Source organism: Echinops telfairi, unplaced genomic scaffold, assembly GCF_000313985.2.
Source record: "Echinops telfairi isolate 266 unplaced genomic scaffold, ASM31398v2 ScPeMD7_7469;HRSCAF=8507_0, whole genome shotgun sequence".
In the NCBI taxonomy this organism is placed as follows: domain Eukaryota; kingdom Metazoa; phylum Chordata; class Mammalia; order Afrosoricida; family Tenrecidae; genus Echinops; species Echinops telfairi.
The window spans coordinates 30,276,593-30,294,381 of NW_022111372.1; the positions used below are offsets into that span (position 1 = coordinate 30,276,593).

General features: G+C 44.6%; 1 protein-coding gene across 1 annotated transcript in view; it reads right to left on the reverse strand.

The window, feature by feature from the left end:
* The window catches only part of KCNJ6 (potassium inwardly rectifying channel subfamily J member 6), a 382,571-nt gene extending 372,461 nt beyond the window's left edge, over window positions 1–10,110 (reverse strand). Inside the window, exon 1 of the mRNA XM_004696934.2 lies at window positions 9,854–10,110. The gene's annotated coding sequence lies outside the window, so the exon portion shown is untranslated. The remainder of the gene's footprint in view (window positions 1–9,853) is intronic.
* Between the last annotated feature and the right edge of the window lie 7,679 nt (window positions 10,111–17,789).

Sequence of the window (17,789 nt, forward strand, 5' to 3'; positions counted from 1 at the left end):
CAGCATGTGTCAAGGGCTCAACAAAATACTATCTATCCCAAGGATCTGTTTAACCTTGGGAAACATCATTTGCTCTTCTCTATTTTTGGAGTCCCTGGGCAGTGCAAAAGGTTAACATGTGCACGGATGGCCTCTACCGGAAGCTCCTTGGAAGGCAGGTACGATAACCAGCCACTGAAGATCTTCTGGAGCAAAGTTTGGCTCTGACACGTAAATGAACAGCAGGAGTGAGAACATCCTCGATGGTAACTGTTTCATCGCATTTGTGACCCACAAAATTTCATTCTCGGTGATGCCAGCTATTCATACTAAAATGGAATTAGCAGACATGTTTAACATGGAGTACATAAGACAATGTGTGTTCAGCCTAGCAATTTTTCTTCCTTTGAGTGACAGAGCTAAATGATGCTCTCAGCTACTCTTGCAGTTAGGTATGGCCATAGACTAGTGACAGAAGTGATAGGCATTATTTCTGGGTCTGATTCATTAAAATTTTCTATTCTGCCTCTTCCCCTGCCTGCCAGCCGGACTGCAAAGCATCTGTCAGCCTGGTTTTTGTACGGCAAAAGCCAATTAGATTTATGGGTATAAGAACTCATCTTTTACTTTTCTAAGCCACTGAGATTTAAGGATTTTGCTATTTCTGCAGCTAGCTCATTAGTACAGTGTACACAACCTTTCTGAGGATAGAACCTAAAAGCACACTGTGACACAATGACTAGCAGCATCCACTGTTTATAAAGTGCCTGCTTTCTGCCGGGCATTGGACTAAGAATGTTTCATGATCATATTAATCTTTATGACAACTCTGGAGTAGTTGTTATTATTTATTTATCATTCTATTGGGGGCTCGTACAAGTCTCATCACAATCCATCCAGCCATCTATTGTGTAATGTACATTTGTACATTTGTTGCCATCATCATTCTCAAAACATTTTCTTTCTGCTTGAGCCCTTCATAACAGCTCTTCATTTCCCCCCTCCCCACTCACCCCTCCCTTATGAACCCTTGATAATTTATGAATTATTATTTTGTCATATCTTGCACTGTCCGATGTCTCCCTTCACCCACTTTTCTGTTGTCCATTGCCCAGGGAGGAAGTTATATGTAGATCCTTGTAATCAGTTCCCCCTTTCTACCCCACCTTCCCTCCACCCTCCAGGTATCGCCACTCTCACCACTGGTTCTAAAGGGATCATCTGTTCCAAATTCCCTGTGTTTCCAGTACCTATCTGTACCAATGTATATCCTCTGGTCTAGCCAGATTTGTAAGGTAGAATTGGGATCATGATAGTGTGGGGAGGAAGCATTTAAGAACTAGAGGAAAGTTGTATGTTTCACCATTGATACTCTGCACCCTGACTGGCTTGTCTCCTCCCCACAACCCTTCAGTAAGGGGGTGCTCAGTTGCCTACAGATGGGCTTTGGGTCTCCACTCTGCACTCATCCTTATTTACAATGATATGATATTTTTGTTTTTTGATGCCTGATACCTGATCGCTTCGACACCTCGTGGTCACACAGGCTAGTGTGCTTCTGCCATGTGGCCTTTGTTGCTTCTGAGCTAGATGCCCACTTGTTTATCTTCAAGCCTTTAAGATCCCAGATGCTATATCTTTTGATATCTGGGCACCATCAGCTTTCTTCACCACATTTGCTTATGCACACATATGTCTTCAGTGATCATATCGGGAAAGGAGGCGCACACTGATGTGATTTTTTTGTTCTCTGATGCCTGATACCTGGTCCCTTCGACACCTTGTGGTCACACAGGCCGGTGTGCTTCTTCTATGTGGGCTTTGTTGCTTCTGAGCTAAATGGCTGCTTGTTTACCTTCAAGCCTTTAAGACCCCAGACACTATATCTTTCAATAGCTGGGCACCATCAGCTTTCTTCATCACATTTGCTTATGCACACATTTGTTTTCAGGGATTGTGTAAGGAAGGTGTACATCATGGAATGCCAATTTAATAGAACCAAGTGTTCTTGCATTGAGGAAGTACTTGAGTGGAGGTCCAATGTCCATCTGCTGTCTTAATACTAAACCTATAATATATATGCATGTAGATCTATTTCCCCACCATCCTATCTAAATATATTTACATATGTACATGCCTGTCTTTAGACCTCTATAAACACCCTTTGCCTCCTAGTTCTTTCCTCTATTTCCTTTTACTTTGTCCCACTATCATGCTCAGCCTTCGTTTGGGTGTCAGTAATTTATCTCAGTTACATTGCCCTTGCTGAAACCCTACCAGGACTCTCACACCCTCCTTGCCACGAATTTTGGATCACTTGTTGCTTCATTGTCCCTGGGTTGGTCAACACCAGCTCCTTTCCCCACCTCCCCCTCTCCCATGTCCCCCAGGAACCATTGGTCCTGTTGTTTTCTCCTCTAGACTGTTCATCCAGCCTATCTTATCTAGATAGATCTGCAGAGATAATAAGATGCATCCAAAAAACAAGGCATAGCAAGACAAAGTGATGAAAGAGAACATAATGATGACAACAACAAAGAAAACCTATGACCCAGAGAAGAATAAATTAATTTTTTAAAAAGGAAAAAACTTTTAAAAAGAAAGAAAAATATGTAAATAGATCAAGGTTTGAGATTTGACTTCTAGATGAGTCTTCCAGATGCTATTCTTATTACGTTCGTTATATAGATGAAAGAAACCAAGCCATAAAGTTGATCAAGGTCACATATCAGAGTGGTGAAATTTTTCCAATTATTCACTTACCTCTCTGCAAACAGAATCTATGTTCTTATCTGCTGCTGGAATGTGTACAGTGTCGCAATGTTGAGATAAATAAACATCTCTTTCCCACTGACCTCTAGCATTGGGGTAGCATACGATGTGCTTTGGCCAATGGAATTTGAGTGGATAACTTGGGCCATATCTGAGCAGGAGTTTTCAGTGCTGTTGCTTATGTTGACATGCCTCCTTTCCCTCTGACACTGGACTAGAATGTCCCAGAGAAATCTACTCTTCTAACCTCCATCCCAGAATGAAGAACCCACATGGGACAGAGTCACGGCTGTCAAGTCAAGGGTATACACTTTGGGGGAGAAATTAACCTTTGTTGTGCAAGTCAATGAAATATTGGAGTTACTGTTCCCGCACAAAGTCTAGCAAAAAGATGATTGATACATCTTGAGCTAGTCAGATCTAAAAACAACCTAATAAACTCATTTCCAAACTTAGGTTAGTAGATAGTAGGTTAGTACTGGAGCACAACCCATTGGCACCACCCATCAACCTAGACTATCCATATACTTGCTATTGTTTTCATGGTGACTCATCATGACCCTATAGGACAGGGTATACCTGCTCCTGTTTGTTTTTGAGACTGTAACTCTTTCTACAGGAGTAGAAAACCCTGTCTTTCTCCCACGGAGCAGCTGGCGGTTTTGAACAGCTGGCCTTGTACTTAGCAGTCCAACATATAACCAGGGCTCACATTGCAACATCACCTCTTGAGCATACATCAGATGCACACAATTTCCTGATGACAATTTAAGACAGTATTTTAAAAAATCAAGGGGTGGTACAAATGGTTAGCCTACACAGCTGCTAACAGAAAGGATAGGGGTTGCAGTGTCTCAGAGGCACCTTAAAAGAAGGGCCTATCTCGGGGAGGAGATGAGCCAGTCAGGGTGCGATGTAACAATGATGAGAAATACAACTTTCCTCTAGTTCCCAAATGTTTCCTCCCCGCTCCCACTACCATGACTCGAATTCGATCTTGCAAGTCTGGCTAGACCAGAGGAGGTACACTGGTACAGATAGGAACTGAAAATACAGGGAATCCAGGACGGATGAGCCCTACAGGACCAGTGGTGTGAGTGACAAAACAGGGAGGGTAAAGGAAGAATGGGTAGGAAAGAGGGAACCGATTACATGGAACTGTGTGTGACCTCATCCCTGGGGGACAGACAACCGAAAAGTGGATGAAGGGAGACGTGGGACAGGGCAAGATATGACAAAATACCCATTTATAAACTATCAAGGGATCATGCGGGAGGGGGCAGGGGGGAGCGGGGAGGGAGGGGAAAAATGAGGACCTAATGTCGGGGGTTTAAGTGGAGAGAAAATGTTTTGAGAAACGATGTACAAATGCGCTTTACACAATTGATGTGTGTATGGATTGGGATAACAGTTGTATGAGCCCCTAATAAAATGTTTTTAAAAAAAAAGAAAGAAGGGCCTAGTGGTCAACTTCTAAAAAATCAAGCAGACATTAAGATCCCTACGGCGCACAGCTCTACCAACACACACAGTGTTGCCATGCATCAGAATCAACTCAATACTGCTTTTTGCTTGTTTGGTTTTGACTCGGTTCTCTTGACTCCAAAAATTTCTCTTGAAAAAAGCGGATGTCTGTTTGAGAGGAACCTGCAGCAGCACCAGGATTTAAATGCAACTTAGAGATCTGTCTCTCACATTGCACGCCCTGCCCTGGCTGGCTCACTTCGTAAAGTTGTTATACCATTAAATGTTTGTGTCTGCAGATACCACCAGTGGTGACTAGCAGTCAGTGTCTGTTCACGTACAGAACCACCAGTGCCTTTTGGTCCCTGGTCCTGAGACCCACCATGGAGAGGACACCTGGTATGTGAGACTGAGGAGATTGCTGGATACATCTCTACAGACATGAAGGAAATAGCCATCTGGTTAAAATTCTCGCTGACTTCATACATTCCAATTATGGAATTTGATCGATGGTCGTCTTGGACTCTGGACGAAACCGATTCTGCTGGCACTTTGAAGAGTGCACACTGGGCAAAATCTTCCTCTGATGATTTGTTTAACTTTAGAATTCAGTAATCATAAAAAAATAATAGTCACAGTGTATTAGTAAGCACAGGAAGTCAAGGACCACCATTTAGAAGAATACTGAATCTCATTATAAGGAGATGTTGTCCTTTATTAGAGATAAATCATTTCATCATTGATTGATGAGTTAGAACCATAGCAAATATCTGTGTAGCCTAGGTCACTGGGTGGTGCCCAACTAGCCTACCAACTCCTAACCTAAGGTTGGAAGTTGGAACCCTCCCACTGGTGCTGTGGAAGAAAGGCCTGGCAATTTGCCCCTGTAACGATTATAGACAAGAAAACCTCATGGAGTGGTTTTATTCTGTCACAGATGGGGTATCTGTGAGTTAGAATCGGCTCTATGGCAACAGACTTGGTTCTGTATTCTAGAGGAAACGCATAATACCACAAGAGCACTAATAGCAATTATAAGAATCTCTTCTTTCTATGAGCTCATAATTATTTCTGTAGCAGAAACTTTAAAATATGTTGCTACCCCAAATTACTGCATTTCATTTTTCTACGTTCTCCAACAGTTTAACTACAATTAAAAAGAATTTCCTAATTCAGTGTAAGAGTTTTGATGTTTTTTTAAAGTTAGCTGCCTATTCTCCTTTTATGTATACTGTATTGCCCGTTTTAATAATTCTGTAAAGAACCTGGAGTGAATCAATTACCTTTCAGTGTATATTTCAATGACAGTGGCTGAAGGTACAGGAAAGAGACAATACAAAATATCTCAATAAGGAATAAATTTAAATGCACTTAATTTGAACATCTAAAGTCCACTGACCCTGAATCTTAATAGAAATACAACACATCTTAAAAGAAATATTGCTTTAATAAATAGTCACTTTTAAGTTGATAAAAATAAATCTTGGCCTTTTAAAATTTTACTTTCTTCATAACCTCTCCTCTGTTTTTCTCTGACCTGTACCCCTTATTAAGGAGTCTTAATGGCTAACTGTAAGGTCAGTATTTTGAAATCACCAACCAGCTGCTCAGGAGAAAGATGAGGCTTTCCAATTCCTTACAGAGTTGCAGTCTCAGAAACCCACAGGGGCAGATCCGCTTTCCTGTAGGGCCGCTATGAGTTGGCATCTACTTGATGGTAGTGCTATGTTTTGTTTGTTTTTTGGGTCTCTAATTAATCTATATATTATTTGCAGTTCATTGATTTAATAAGAATTAATGAATGAAAGAGAAATGAGCTTTGCCTTGCCTGCCTGTCCATTTTGATAATGAGAGCTTATCTTGCTTTCTTGAAGAATCCCATAATTTTCACTAAACCTTCAAGGGAGAGCAACATTTTTCTACCTGTGAAAATCTGGGAATGAGGTTAAGCTCCCACAAGGGTACATTTACATCTCTTTAATCTTCAATGATTTTTTTCCCTACTGCTTACTAAGCATCTAGCCTCTTGTCTTATAGTTTTATCCTATTATAGGAGGTCACTATGAATTGCAATCAACTCGATGCCCATGGGCTTTTTTTGAGTCTCAGGGAGGAGATGTAGGAGTGAATCACAGTATTTTCATATTCCCAAAGGAAGCAAGCAGCCGGCGTAGTGCTAGGTATGACTATACTATTTAGCGAATGTCTAGGAAATACCAAGATGAGATAACAAAATGATTTTTGCTCATATCATAGAATGGAATCAAGCACACATGGATGAAATGTTACGAAGCTGCTACTCCTTAACACATTATTTGAAATGGGTAAACAACTATTGTTGAGTATACAATTGACTGCCATAAGGAAGCAATGCTACAGAGTCAACAAAGACATTTGCTTACTTTGCAGAGCAGTTAGCCACTCAGGAAGAAACCAAGTCATGTTTCGGTATATTGCCAGTGAGTGTATGATCACAGAATTTACCAGAAGGGGCAATCATTAATTCAGCCATTTCCTATACCTGGTTTATTTACACTGCCCTGATTTTTTTTTAACTCCTGAGAGTAATTGAACTTTAGAACTCACAAATGTAATCTTCTGTTTACAGAATAACATATTTGTGAATGGCTTTATATCTTAGCTAAACTCTACTTCCTCTTGCTGATAATATTGGACAGAGCAAATGTAGAGTACAATGGCTTCATTTAAATCGAACCAGTACTCCTATGCATCATTTCTCTGTACTGTAGACAGCAACTCTTTTATCAATTAATTCATGAATAAGCTTGTTAATGGAGGCTGCAATGTACGAAATAATGGTGTCTCTCGCCCTTTTGCACAGATTTTAAATAGACTGCTTCTGCCTTCACTGGCCATGATAACAAAAACCAAACAAACAAACAAACAAACAAAATCCATCAGAAGGTCCACCCCCAATGCTGGGACCACATGCTAAGTCTACAGCATGCATTGTCTTTGGAAAGCAATAACATGCCCATCCACAGTGGGGAAACCCAGCCAGGAAAACCAGGGCGTTACACGGTTACCTTTATAAATAACAACTAGGAAACAGACCAAGTACCACATACACAGGTGCATCCTTAAAAGGGGAACGTAGCCAGAGATATCATAGAGGCTTTCTTTCCCCAGATTTCCAGCCAGCTGCCAAAGCTTGCTGGATCACTGCAATTCAAAGGACAACACCTGGATGCTTCTTTAAGTTTGACTAACTGAAACGCGACTGCCACCTTCCTGAATGATTTCCCCTCATTTGTGCCAAGACAGAGGTCATCAAAACAAAACCCAACCACTACCAAAGATGAGAACAGGGCAGGGAACCAGACTGGTGTAAGGTGAAGGCTGCTTGGCTGGATGGACTTACCTGCTTCCCCTGCCGATTGTTGACATGTACCTTGAATTAGGATGAATCCTCCCCTCCCGCGCAGTGCCGACCCGTTTGTACGAACAGAAGTGACTTCTCGCCGCTTCCTGAGCCCGCAACTTTGGCACGTGTCCACTTTGCTCACAAGCCAGCTGGAGTTGAACCTTCCCTCTTTGCTCCCTAACACATCCTCTCTCCTGCCCAAGAGGCTGCCTGCTTCGCTTAGAGTCTTTGGGGTCTGGACTGGGAGTCAACTCTTTCCTCCATCTCCTTTGTCTCTGGACCCCTAGACAGGACTTGGTTGGATGGCCTCTCACAGAACAGAGCGCCCCCACAGCGCCTTTGCGACATTTGCACACAGCAAAAGTTAAAGGGAGGTCAATGAGAGAACAAGCAATGAAGAGATGCTCTTCTAAGGTAAAGGGGCTCTGTGGGAACCAGGCCACTCTCTTCTGGGGCTGATCAGTGTGAGTGTGTGTGCATCTGCACACTCGCACCCCCACCCCCAAGGACAAGCTCCTTTCTCCATTCCCAGTTCAGCACTGGTCTTTTTGCTGTTTTTCGTATTCTGAATTCGAAAGAGCTGCTCTGAATCCCGGCCATGCAGGAAATGGACGATTTGCAAGCTCTTCTGCTCCCACTTAAGCCCGTGGATTATCAGATTCTTTAAGGACAAGAGAGCTGGTCCTTTATATTAAGGGAGCAACTTCTGGCGCCCTATGGCTGGTGAGAACTCCTGGGGGCTGTGCTCTAGCCATGGTGCTGAAGCAGGATCCACCCAGGGGAAAGATCTCAGCATCCTGGGACAACGTTCCGGAGGCTTGAGGGATACCAGGGGGCTTTAGGAGCCCCCCTCGCAGGACGTCGACACATACTTGATTGTACCCGATGCCCGGAAACTCTCCACAGGGCACTTGGCTGGCTTGTTTCTATGCCCGGAGGTGGGAAAGTTTTGTCCAAAGCTTTCTCTGTAATTGGAGCTGCCTTCTCCCCTCCTCCCTAGGTCGCCATGGAGACTCCAGCTCTTTCTCCAGGCAAAATGGGCGAAGCTTAGTTAGCTCAGCCCTGACTACAGCAAGTCCCTCTTTCTAGCGAAGCAGCTGGGTTTGCTGCTGCCCGCACCCGCCCCCCCCCCACCATACACACACACTGTATCAGGAGAAGAAGCTGGCAAAGAGGCATAGCAGCAGGGATGTGGCATTGCACCCAGGACCCCGGGGCTCCAGGACAGTCAGACTTTGCATGAAAGCAGCCAGGAAACACGCTGGGCACACACTGATTATCGAAGTCATAAATGCTGGAGGGGTCCTCCCCTCCCCCTTCCTTTCTCGAGGGTGGTGGTGGAGGCGGGATGCTTCGGAAATTTCTGGTATTTTGTTTCTTCGCCCACCTCACCCCGTTTCGGTGAAAATATGTCCCCCGTCCCTTACCATCTTTCCATATTGAGCCAGACACCGGACCTGTGGATTGCTACACTGTTTTACCGGGGTTGGGGATTACTAATGTTATTTTTGTTAAAAACTAATGCAAGCCTAATGTCTTGTTGCTATTGAAAACATGCCCAGGAGGAAGCCAGATCCGAGGGTTCTTCCAACCCCCTAATGCTATAAACATCTCATTTTATCCGAGGCTTTTCTTTCCCAATTACAAAATCTTTCCGTTTATTTCCAGGAGATCTTCCACTCACTAATTTTAGTTATTGCATCTCATCTCAGGTATTATTGATAGCCAACAGTTGGAGCGATTCTCTGTTTTCCACTCTCTTCTGTTGTTTCTCCCCACCTCACTTTTCCTTCTCATGCATTTGTGCATTCTCTCTCTCTCTCTCTCTGCAAAACAGAACTAGAAGAGAGCTTCTGACGAAGACAATGGGCTTTTCCCAACTGTAAATGACTCCAAGGCGAGTCGCCCTGCCAGTCAGCCCTGCATTCTGTCTTTGCCAAGGGCTGTGGGAATGCTGTCTGCAACAACTGACTGGGTTTCTCCGCGCCCAGGGCGTGCAGACCCCTCCTCTCCCCGCCCAACTGAGTTTTCAGTTGCTAATAAAAACCCTCCAAAAGAGATCTCCCTCCTGTTATGTAACCGGCGGCTCCCTCGCCTTCCCTTGGACTTGGGCTTCCTGCTCCCCTTCGGAGCGGAGGTGCCCGCAGCCCTGGCGGAGACTGAGGAGGGGGCGGTGAGGACTCGAGGGCACCGAACATCTCGCCCAGATTTCTGCCAGCTTTTCGCCTTCCAGCAACTCGGCGCAGCGCTTACCTTGTGGTGGGCAGGGGTGGCTTCACTCAATCATGATCTCCTCCCTTGGAACGGAGCAAGCCGGAATAATGGTTCACTACACAAGAGATGGCGAGGGGAGGAGATTTTAAAATAACAACAACAATAATAATAATGAAGGAAAAGAGAAACTGGAATCAGCTGGTCCAATTTCACATCAGCCCCCGGGAAGCGGTCAGGAGACTCCGGTCTCGGCGCGGGTCATCCAGCTCCGGCTCCAGCTCCCCGGGCGCCGCGGATCCCCGCTCCGCCCGCCCAGCCTCTCCGGCCAGGTGCGGCCGTCTGTCCGTCCGCAGCCAGGCTCCCTCTGCCGCGAGCGGAGGGCTGGGCGCCGCGCCGAGCGAAGGGCGCAGGGGTGCGCGCTCCGACAGGGGCGCGGAGGGGAGACGAGTGGAAGGAAAGGGGGGAAGGCAAGAGGGACGGGGAGAAAAATAAAAATCGCCGCCTGGGAGCAAAGTGATGGACCACGCAGGGAGACGTCATGAACACCGCAGATTCAATGAATGCTACTCAATTCCAGCCGGCTGGCTGCGCCCCGCTGTCAGCGCACGAAGCGTCGCGGCTTCGGGATAGGAGCGCGCGCAGCGCCACGTGCTGGAGAGAAGCGGCCCCGCAGCTTAGGCCAAAGAGGTAGGGAGCCCGGCAGGGTGTGAGAGAGAGGCCCTGAGATGCCCGCCCACCCTAACGCCGTCCTCACCATCCTTTCTAGGGGCTCATCCCCACGCCAGAGCCGGCACAGAAACTCCAAGCCAAATGCCACCACTCCAACACAACACTTGAAACAAGGGCGCTTGCCGACTGCAGGACTCTCTTGGGATTTGCCCCCTAGACTCAAGGCCCCCCTCACTCTACCTGTCACTAGGAGAGTCTTTCTTGTAGAGTATGTTTGAAAAGCAGGAAGCCAGGAGTAGGGGGCTCCGTCTTTAGGGTGTGAGAGACCAGGAGGAGGAGTCTTGCCAGTGACTTGCTTGGCACTGACTCCAGAGCCGGAGTAGAAAGTCCACATGACCCTTAGGGGACAAGCAAGTGGACGGGTCAGAGGGAGGTGCCTTGTCCTGAACTTTTGAGTCTCAGGACTGTGCTGGCATCCTGAGGTGGCCTAGTCCATTGGTCTTTTCAGCCTATCCTGCCCATGGCAACAGGAACAACTGAGACTGGCTTGTTGCTGCTGTATGACCCCAATCGTGGCATATCTGTTTCAGGCGACAGGAGCCCAGGAAGGGACTATACCTTTTAAAAATATGTAAATATATTTATATATAACGATAGGGTTATATTTGTCCTCCAAAGATGACTTTGTTAGGACAGTCCGTTAGGGATTGCCACCCCCCCTTCCACTTTTAATTTGCTTTAGATTATTATTCCAGGGAGCCTCTAAAACATGCGCTCTCCCCACCTCCTTTTTCTTATGATCATGAAAAAGAAGAAGTCTGTATTTTCAACGCTTCTCTTTGCCCTAGACCAAGGGTCTCTGTGTAGCATAACTTGTTTGGCTGGTAACCCAAAGTTTGGTATCTGACCTATCTAGCTGCAGCTCAAGGGAGGATGACAAGACTATCTTATGCACTTTGCAATGTTGTCAAGAGATGCTGGGAAAGGACAGGTAAAGCTGAGGGTCAATGACAAAAACAGACCCCCCCCCCCAGGGAGATGGATTGACACCGTGGCTGCAACCATGAGCTCCAGCATTATAGCACTTGTGAGGATGGCTCAGGACTGAGCAGCATTTTGTTCTGTTGTACATAGGATCGTTATGAGATGGAACTGAATTGACGGCATCGATCAACAAGAGTAATAAATGCATCTCAAGAAAAGGCCTAGTAGTCTGCTTCTGCTAAGTTGGGGTTTTTTGTTTTGTTTTTGTTTATTATTGTTTTGGCATGTCTATCTAGATAAGATAGGCGGGACAAACAATCTGGAGGGGAAAACAATGCAATGGATGGTTCCAGGGGGACAAGGGAGAGAAGTTGGGGGAGGAAGGAAGTGGTATTAACAAACCCAGGGACAAGGGAACAAGTGATCCAAAATCAATGGTGAGGAGGGCATAGGATGTCTGGTGGAGCTTGATAAAGTGCAATGCAATCAAGAGGAATTAATGAAAGCCAAATGAAGACTGAGCATGATAGTGGGACAAGAGGAAAGTAAAAGGAAATAGAGGAAAGAACTAGGAGGCAAAGGACATTTATAGAGGTCTAAATACAGGCATGTTCATATGTAAATATAATTATATATAATGGTACGGAAATAGATCTATGTACATATATTTGTATGTTAAGTATTAAGGTAGCAAATGGCCATTGGGCCTTTACTCAAGTACTCCTTCTATGCAAGAACACTTTGTTCTAATAACCCAGCATTCTGTGATGCTCACCTTCCCGACACAATCACTGAAGACAAAATGGGTGCATAAGCAAATGTGGTGAAGAAGCTAATGGTGCCTGGCTCTCAAAAGATACAGTGTCTGGGGTCTTAAAGATCTGAAGATAAACAAGTGGCCATCTAGCTGAGAAGCAGCAAAGCCCACATGGAACAAGCACACCAGCCTGTATGGTCATGAAGTGTCTATGGGATCAGGTATCAGGCATCAAATACCCAGGACAAAAAAATCATATCAATGTGAATGAGGTGGAGTTGAGACTCAAAGCCTATCTGTAGACAATTGGACATCCCCTCACACAAGGGTCACCAGGAAGAGAGCAGCCAGTCAGGGTGCAGTATAGCATCAATCGAACATACAACTTTCCTCTAGTTCTTTAATGCTTCCTACCCACCCACCCCACCCAACTATCATGAACCCTATTCTACCTTACAAATCTGGCTAGACAAGAGCATATACACTGGTACAGATAAGAGCTGGAAACACAGGGAATCCAGGACAAATAAACCTCTAATGACCAATAATGAGAGTAAATGATACCAGGAGGGTAGGGGGAAGGTGGGGGAAAGAGGGGGAACTGATCACAATAATCGACATATACTCCCACAGACACACACACACATACACACACAGGGGAATGAACAACAGAAAAGTGGGTAAAAAGAGACAACAGTCAGTATAAAATAGGAAAAAAATAATAATTTATAAATTATCAAGGGTTCATGAGGGAGGGAGGATGAGGAAGGGGGGAAAATTAGGAGCTGACACCACGGGCTCAAGTAGAAAGAAAATGTTTTCAAAATGATGATGGCAACATATGTACAAATGTGCTGGACATAGTGATATAGGTATGGATTGTGATAAGAGCTGTAAGGGGCCCCAATAAAATGATTAAAGAAAAAGTAAAAGCTTGTTGCCATTGTTAGGTGCCATGGCATCTATTCTCACCACCACCACGTACACAGAGTAGACCTGCTCCGTAGGGCCTTTCAGAAACAGAGTCCCGGTTAAAATGTCAGCCTCATAAGCACAGTTCTAATCTGTGACACATGGGGTTGCCACGACTTGGAGTGGACTCCCAGCCCACAGATTAGGTTTGGCTTTGCACTTTCCTTTGCCCAGTGCTACAAGTAGAAGGTCCTCTACTTCCTAGGGATAAAGACTTGACAACTTTAAGAGCAATGAATGCCATTAGCTAATACGATTATGTCAGCCCTGTAATGACTGGCTTTCCTTCAACAGGACACAGAATCTCCACTTCCAAGGTGGGTTCCCTGGGCTCTCTTTGCCCAGATCATTTCCATCCCCACCTCCCCCCACATTCGTGTACTCTTAACTAGAGAGCTGTTCAGGCCCATCATTATTGTGTTAGGCAGGGTTCTCTAGAGAAACAAAACCAGGCACTAATAATTTTGTCTATAGTTATGTAGATAGATAACATAAGAAATAAAGAGTTAATTAAGCTATAAAGCAGTACAAATGGCTCAGTGCAACTCACTTCCGTGAGACAGCTAGTACACTGGCAGTCCTTCAAGTCTTGAGAGCTGAGAGGTAGTCGTCCGTGGAGCAATTCAGGCTATCCGGCCACAGGCAGCAAACAGCAAGCAGGTTACCAACAGTCAGCCAGATGATAGAGTCCGACAGTGGTCAGCTCGTGAGATGTACCTTCCAGTAGTGTGGCGAAGCAGGCCTTGAAGGAACCTCAAGTTACAGTGACAGTCCACGGGTAGGCGTCCCACAGATAGTGTAGCTTGCAAATGGAGGCACAGGCAGCCGCACACTCATCAGATGATCAAAGAGCAAGAGAGAAAGAGGTGAGGCTCGCTGAGCCATCCATCTCTCCACCCTTCAACCAATCGCACATGTGTTCATCGGTCATGTTGGCACAGCAAACCTACCTACCACAATTATATTCATAAAGGTGACGGCAGGCTGGGAAGGAGCCTGCCTCACTTTGGAGGATCAGCTGTAGACAAAGCCACAGGGGAAGGAGTTGGTGAGCTCTTTTGTTTTGGTTGTTGATTTTTGCTGACAGGTTACAATTTTGTTTGCTCTGACTCTGAGTCCCCTGTTCCACCTATGATGTTGGGTTGCTGTGATCTACCCCAACTCTGGTGACACCATGCACCCTGGAATCAAACACTGCTTGGTCCTGTGCCATCCTCACGATCAAAGGACAAATAGAACCATGTGATCTATAGGGTTTTCATAGGCTTAATTTTGGAAGTAGCACATGAGACCTTTCTTCTTGGTCTGTCTTTGTCTGGAAGCTCTACTAAAACTCGTTCGGCAGTGTGGCAGCAGAGAAGCTTCCTGCTGGTGGCAGATGGTGGCTGCCTGAGAGGTGCATTGGCCTGGAATTGGACCTAGGTCTCCCACACAGAAAATGAGAATTCTACCACTGAACAATCACTACTCTCTATTCACATGAGCCTCTGTAGGGCCTATGAGATCTAGCAATCCTGTTGGAGATAAAGATGTACAAAGCACCCAACAATCTGTGAGGGGTCCTCAGTAAGAATGTGAGACGCAAGCTTTTGTTGGAAGCAGCCCTCGAGCTTGAAAAGAACCATCCATGCTCTCCAGTTGTCGGCCAAGCACTGTATTTCACCTACGAAGCTGCTAAGGATCTGCACACATATTTTGATTATTTATGGTTCCACCAGAAGAAGTCCACAGAATTCTTTTTCTTAAAAGACACTCATCTAAATAAATAAGTTAAAAGAAGGTGATGTGTCTTTGGACACCTCAAAAAAATTCCCTTACCTTGAAACAGCAGGTAGGGTAAGATGGGTTCCCTCATGAATGGTGTGTGCATGTGGAGAGTGGGGTGTTGAAGGAGCTGGATTGCCTTAGCATGGTGTGGTATTTGATTGACACCAGAGACAAGTGCAATTGGCTTAACTGAATTCATTTATTCCAGGGAGTTCCGACCGTGAGCTGCATGAGTCCAGATAAATCCGTAGCAGCATCCAAAAAGCAGACAAGCTGTGCTACAGAGCTGCAAATTGTGGTTCGTGCAGTCCTCATGAGACTTGCCCACGGTCGAAGTTGTGTTCGGCGTGTCTGAAATCTCACTTGTGCGTCCCTCCGGTGATTTCAGGTAAGGCAAGGTCTGGTCGGGGAGCCCTCAGGCGCTCGGTTCTTAAAGCATCTGGGTAGGTCTGTGTCTGTTAGCGAAGGGTGACCTAGAGAGGGCATTCTAAGGTTGATTGTTTATTATCCAGAGAGGAATCGTGTTTCTCTCCTACGACCACAGAGCAGACCTTAATGAAAGTGTATTAGCTTGTAAAATTGACAAACTGAATTAACTTGACTGAATGGCATTTGTTTTGGATAATCTCATCCCCCCTCCCCCTTTTCTTTTATTCCCCCATCATTGATCGTGGCAGTTCACAACCCAGTCCATCTCCTTTGTGCACATGGAAAACTGGGCTTAGTTTGGACAGATTCCCAACTAGAACTAAAAGTGGATGGGGTTTTCTGGTCTTGGACCAATATTTGTTTTGTTTTTTAGAGATGAGATTGTTGTGGAGACCCATTTCCTCTTGCATCGCACTTTCCACCCCCCACTGCCCACCTTCCACCACCGAAAATGCAAATCACATCTTTTTACGCAGAGAAAAACCAAAATCTTTAAAATGCAGAGAAAACCACAAAGACAAACTCTCTGTCATGGAGTTGGTTCTGATTCTCCGTGGCCCTGGGGGACAAAGCAGAGCTACTCTGGGGGCTCCTCAACTTTCACTATGTATGGGGGTAGAAAGCCCTATCTTTCTCCCGTGGAGTGGCTCATGCTTCCAAAGGGGTGTGTTGGTGGTTAGTAGCCCAGCACATAACCCAGGACGCCACCAGGGGCTGCCCTAAAATGAAGAGATGGGCACATAAAGAGAAGAATTTGGCTCCAAGAGTATCAGTAAATAGAAGTTAAAAGAAATTAAATAGCACGACTTTCAGTGCAACCAATGGATTTTAGCAATATTCTCTATTTAGAAGCTACCCCAAAACAACTGGATATTTCCTTTTTGTTTTTGGTTATACATTTGAAAATATTGTCTTTAGAAATATCTCCAGATGTAAAACATTAAGAATGTTTGCTAACGACGGCATTTAGTCTGTTTTCAGCTCCATAGCATATGTCTTAGTCACTTAGCATAGCCATAACAGAAATGTCACCCGCAGGTGATTTATACGATCAGAAATTTATGTCCTCACAGCTCCCGAGCTTGAAGGTCCACATCAGACTCTCAACGTGGCCCATTTCTCCTGTGGGCCTAATCGGCAGGGATCATAGTGTAGTTTGGTGCCTGTCTTTTCCTTCTATGTATCATTGTATCTCCAAAAACTCACACGTGACTAGATTTAGGATCCATGCTATTTTGGTAGGACCTCGTGACAATAGCAAAAGAAAAAAAAAAAACCACCTTATTTCTAAACAGGGTCAGATTTCCAGGTACAGGGATTAAGGTTTCAACACATTTTGGAGGGGCATAATTTCATCCATAATAGCATGCCAGATATTTTAGTGATATTTCAGTGCTTTTACTTTGCAAGTATTCAGTTGTTACTTCCCCATTCCCACAGTACACTCTCAGCTTCTCCACATTGGTCTTACTCTGGAACTCCACTCACTATTCCTACTAGTTTCAGTGATCAGTTCTTACAAACATTTTAAAACTATATATTTTAATTTTTACTCCATGACTTGATAAGTGAGTGGAATCCAAAAATTCATTTGATAAATCCTTTCATATATAATGCTCCATTTGTTCATAGTTTAGGAGGTATCATCTTTTTAAATTACTGTGTCCCCATGGAATCCATTAAAATACAATTTAAAAAATCATAATAGCTTCAACTATAATATATTTCAAAAGACCACGGGAGGTGATGATTATAAATAATTGCATAAATAAAACCTAGTTAGTCTTCTTAGCTATCGTACTGGAAATAATTCCAATTGGAATAAAATCTGCACAAGAGAAATATTCAAGGCCAACCAAAAAAAGATGGGACTGGTAGCATGCTTTTCTGCATTTGTCATTTGCTCCAATGTCCAGATTCTCGCTCTGTCTCGTTTTTATCTGACACTCCTATCAAGGAGGCTGTGTGTTGGAGAGAGTAAGATAAAGGTCCTTCTTCATCTGTCTGAATCATTTTCCAGATCCTCAGGATACTGAACAGCCATAGTGGACTGGGCTTTCCTTGAATCCAGCATTCACAGGACTCAACAGCTTTCAAAGGAGCCTGTTCTAATTTCTTCCCCTAGAGGTACAGAACAAGAGTCCAATTCCAAATTCCAGATCACCTTCGGTGGTTATGGGTCAGACTTAGGCAATTTCAGCCTTTCAGCATCATGCCAAGTGACTGGGATTTAGCTAAGGATCTCTTGTTTTATTCTTCTAGCTGTATAATGGTTTTATTGTAAATGGAGTCCTTTGAGAAATGGATACAGAAATAGAGTTGGGTGCACTAGATGATTGCCTGAAATAATTTAAAAAAAAATCATTCTATTGGGGGCTCATACAACTCTTATCACAA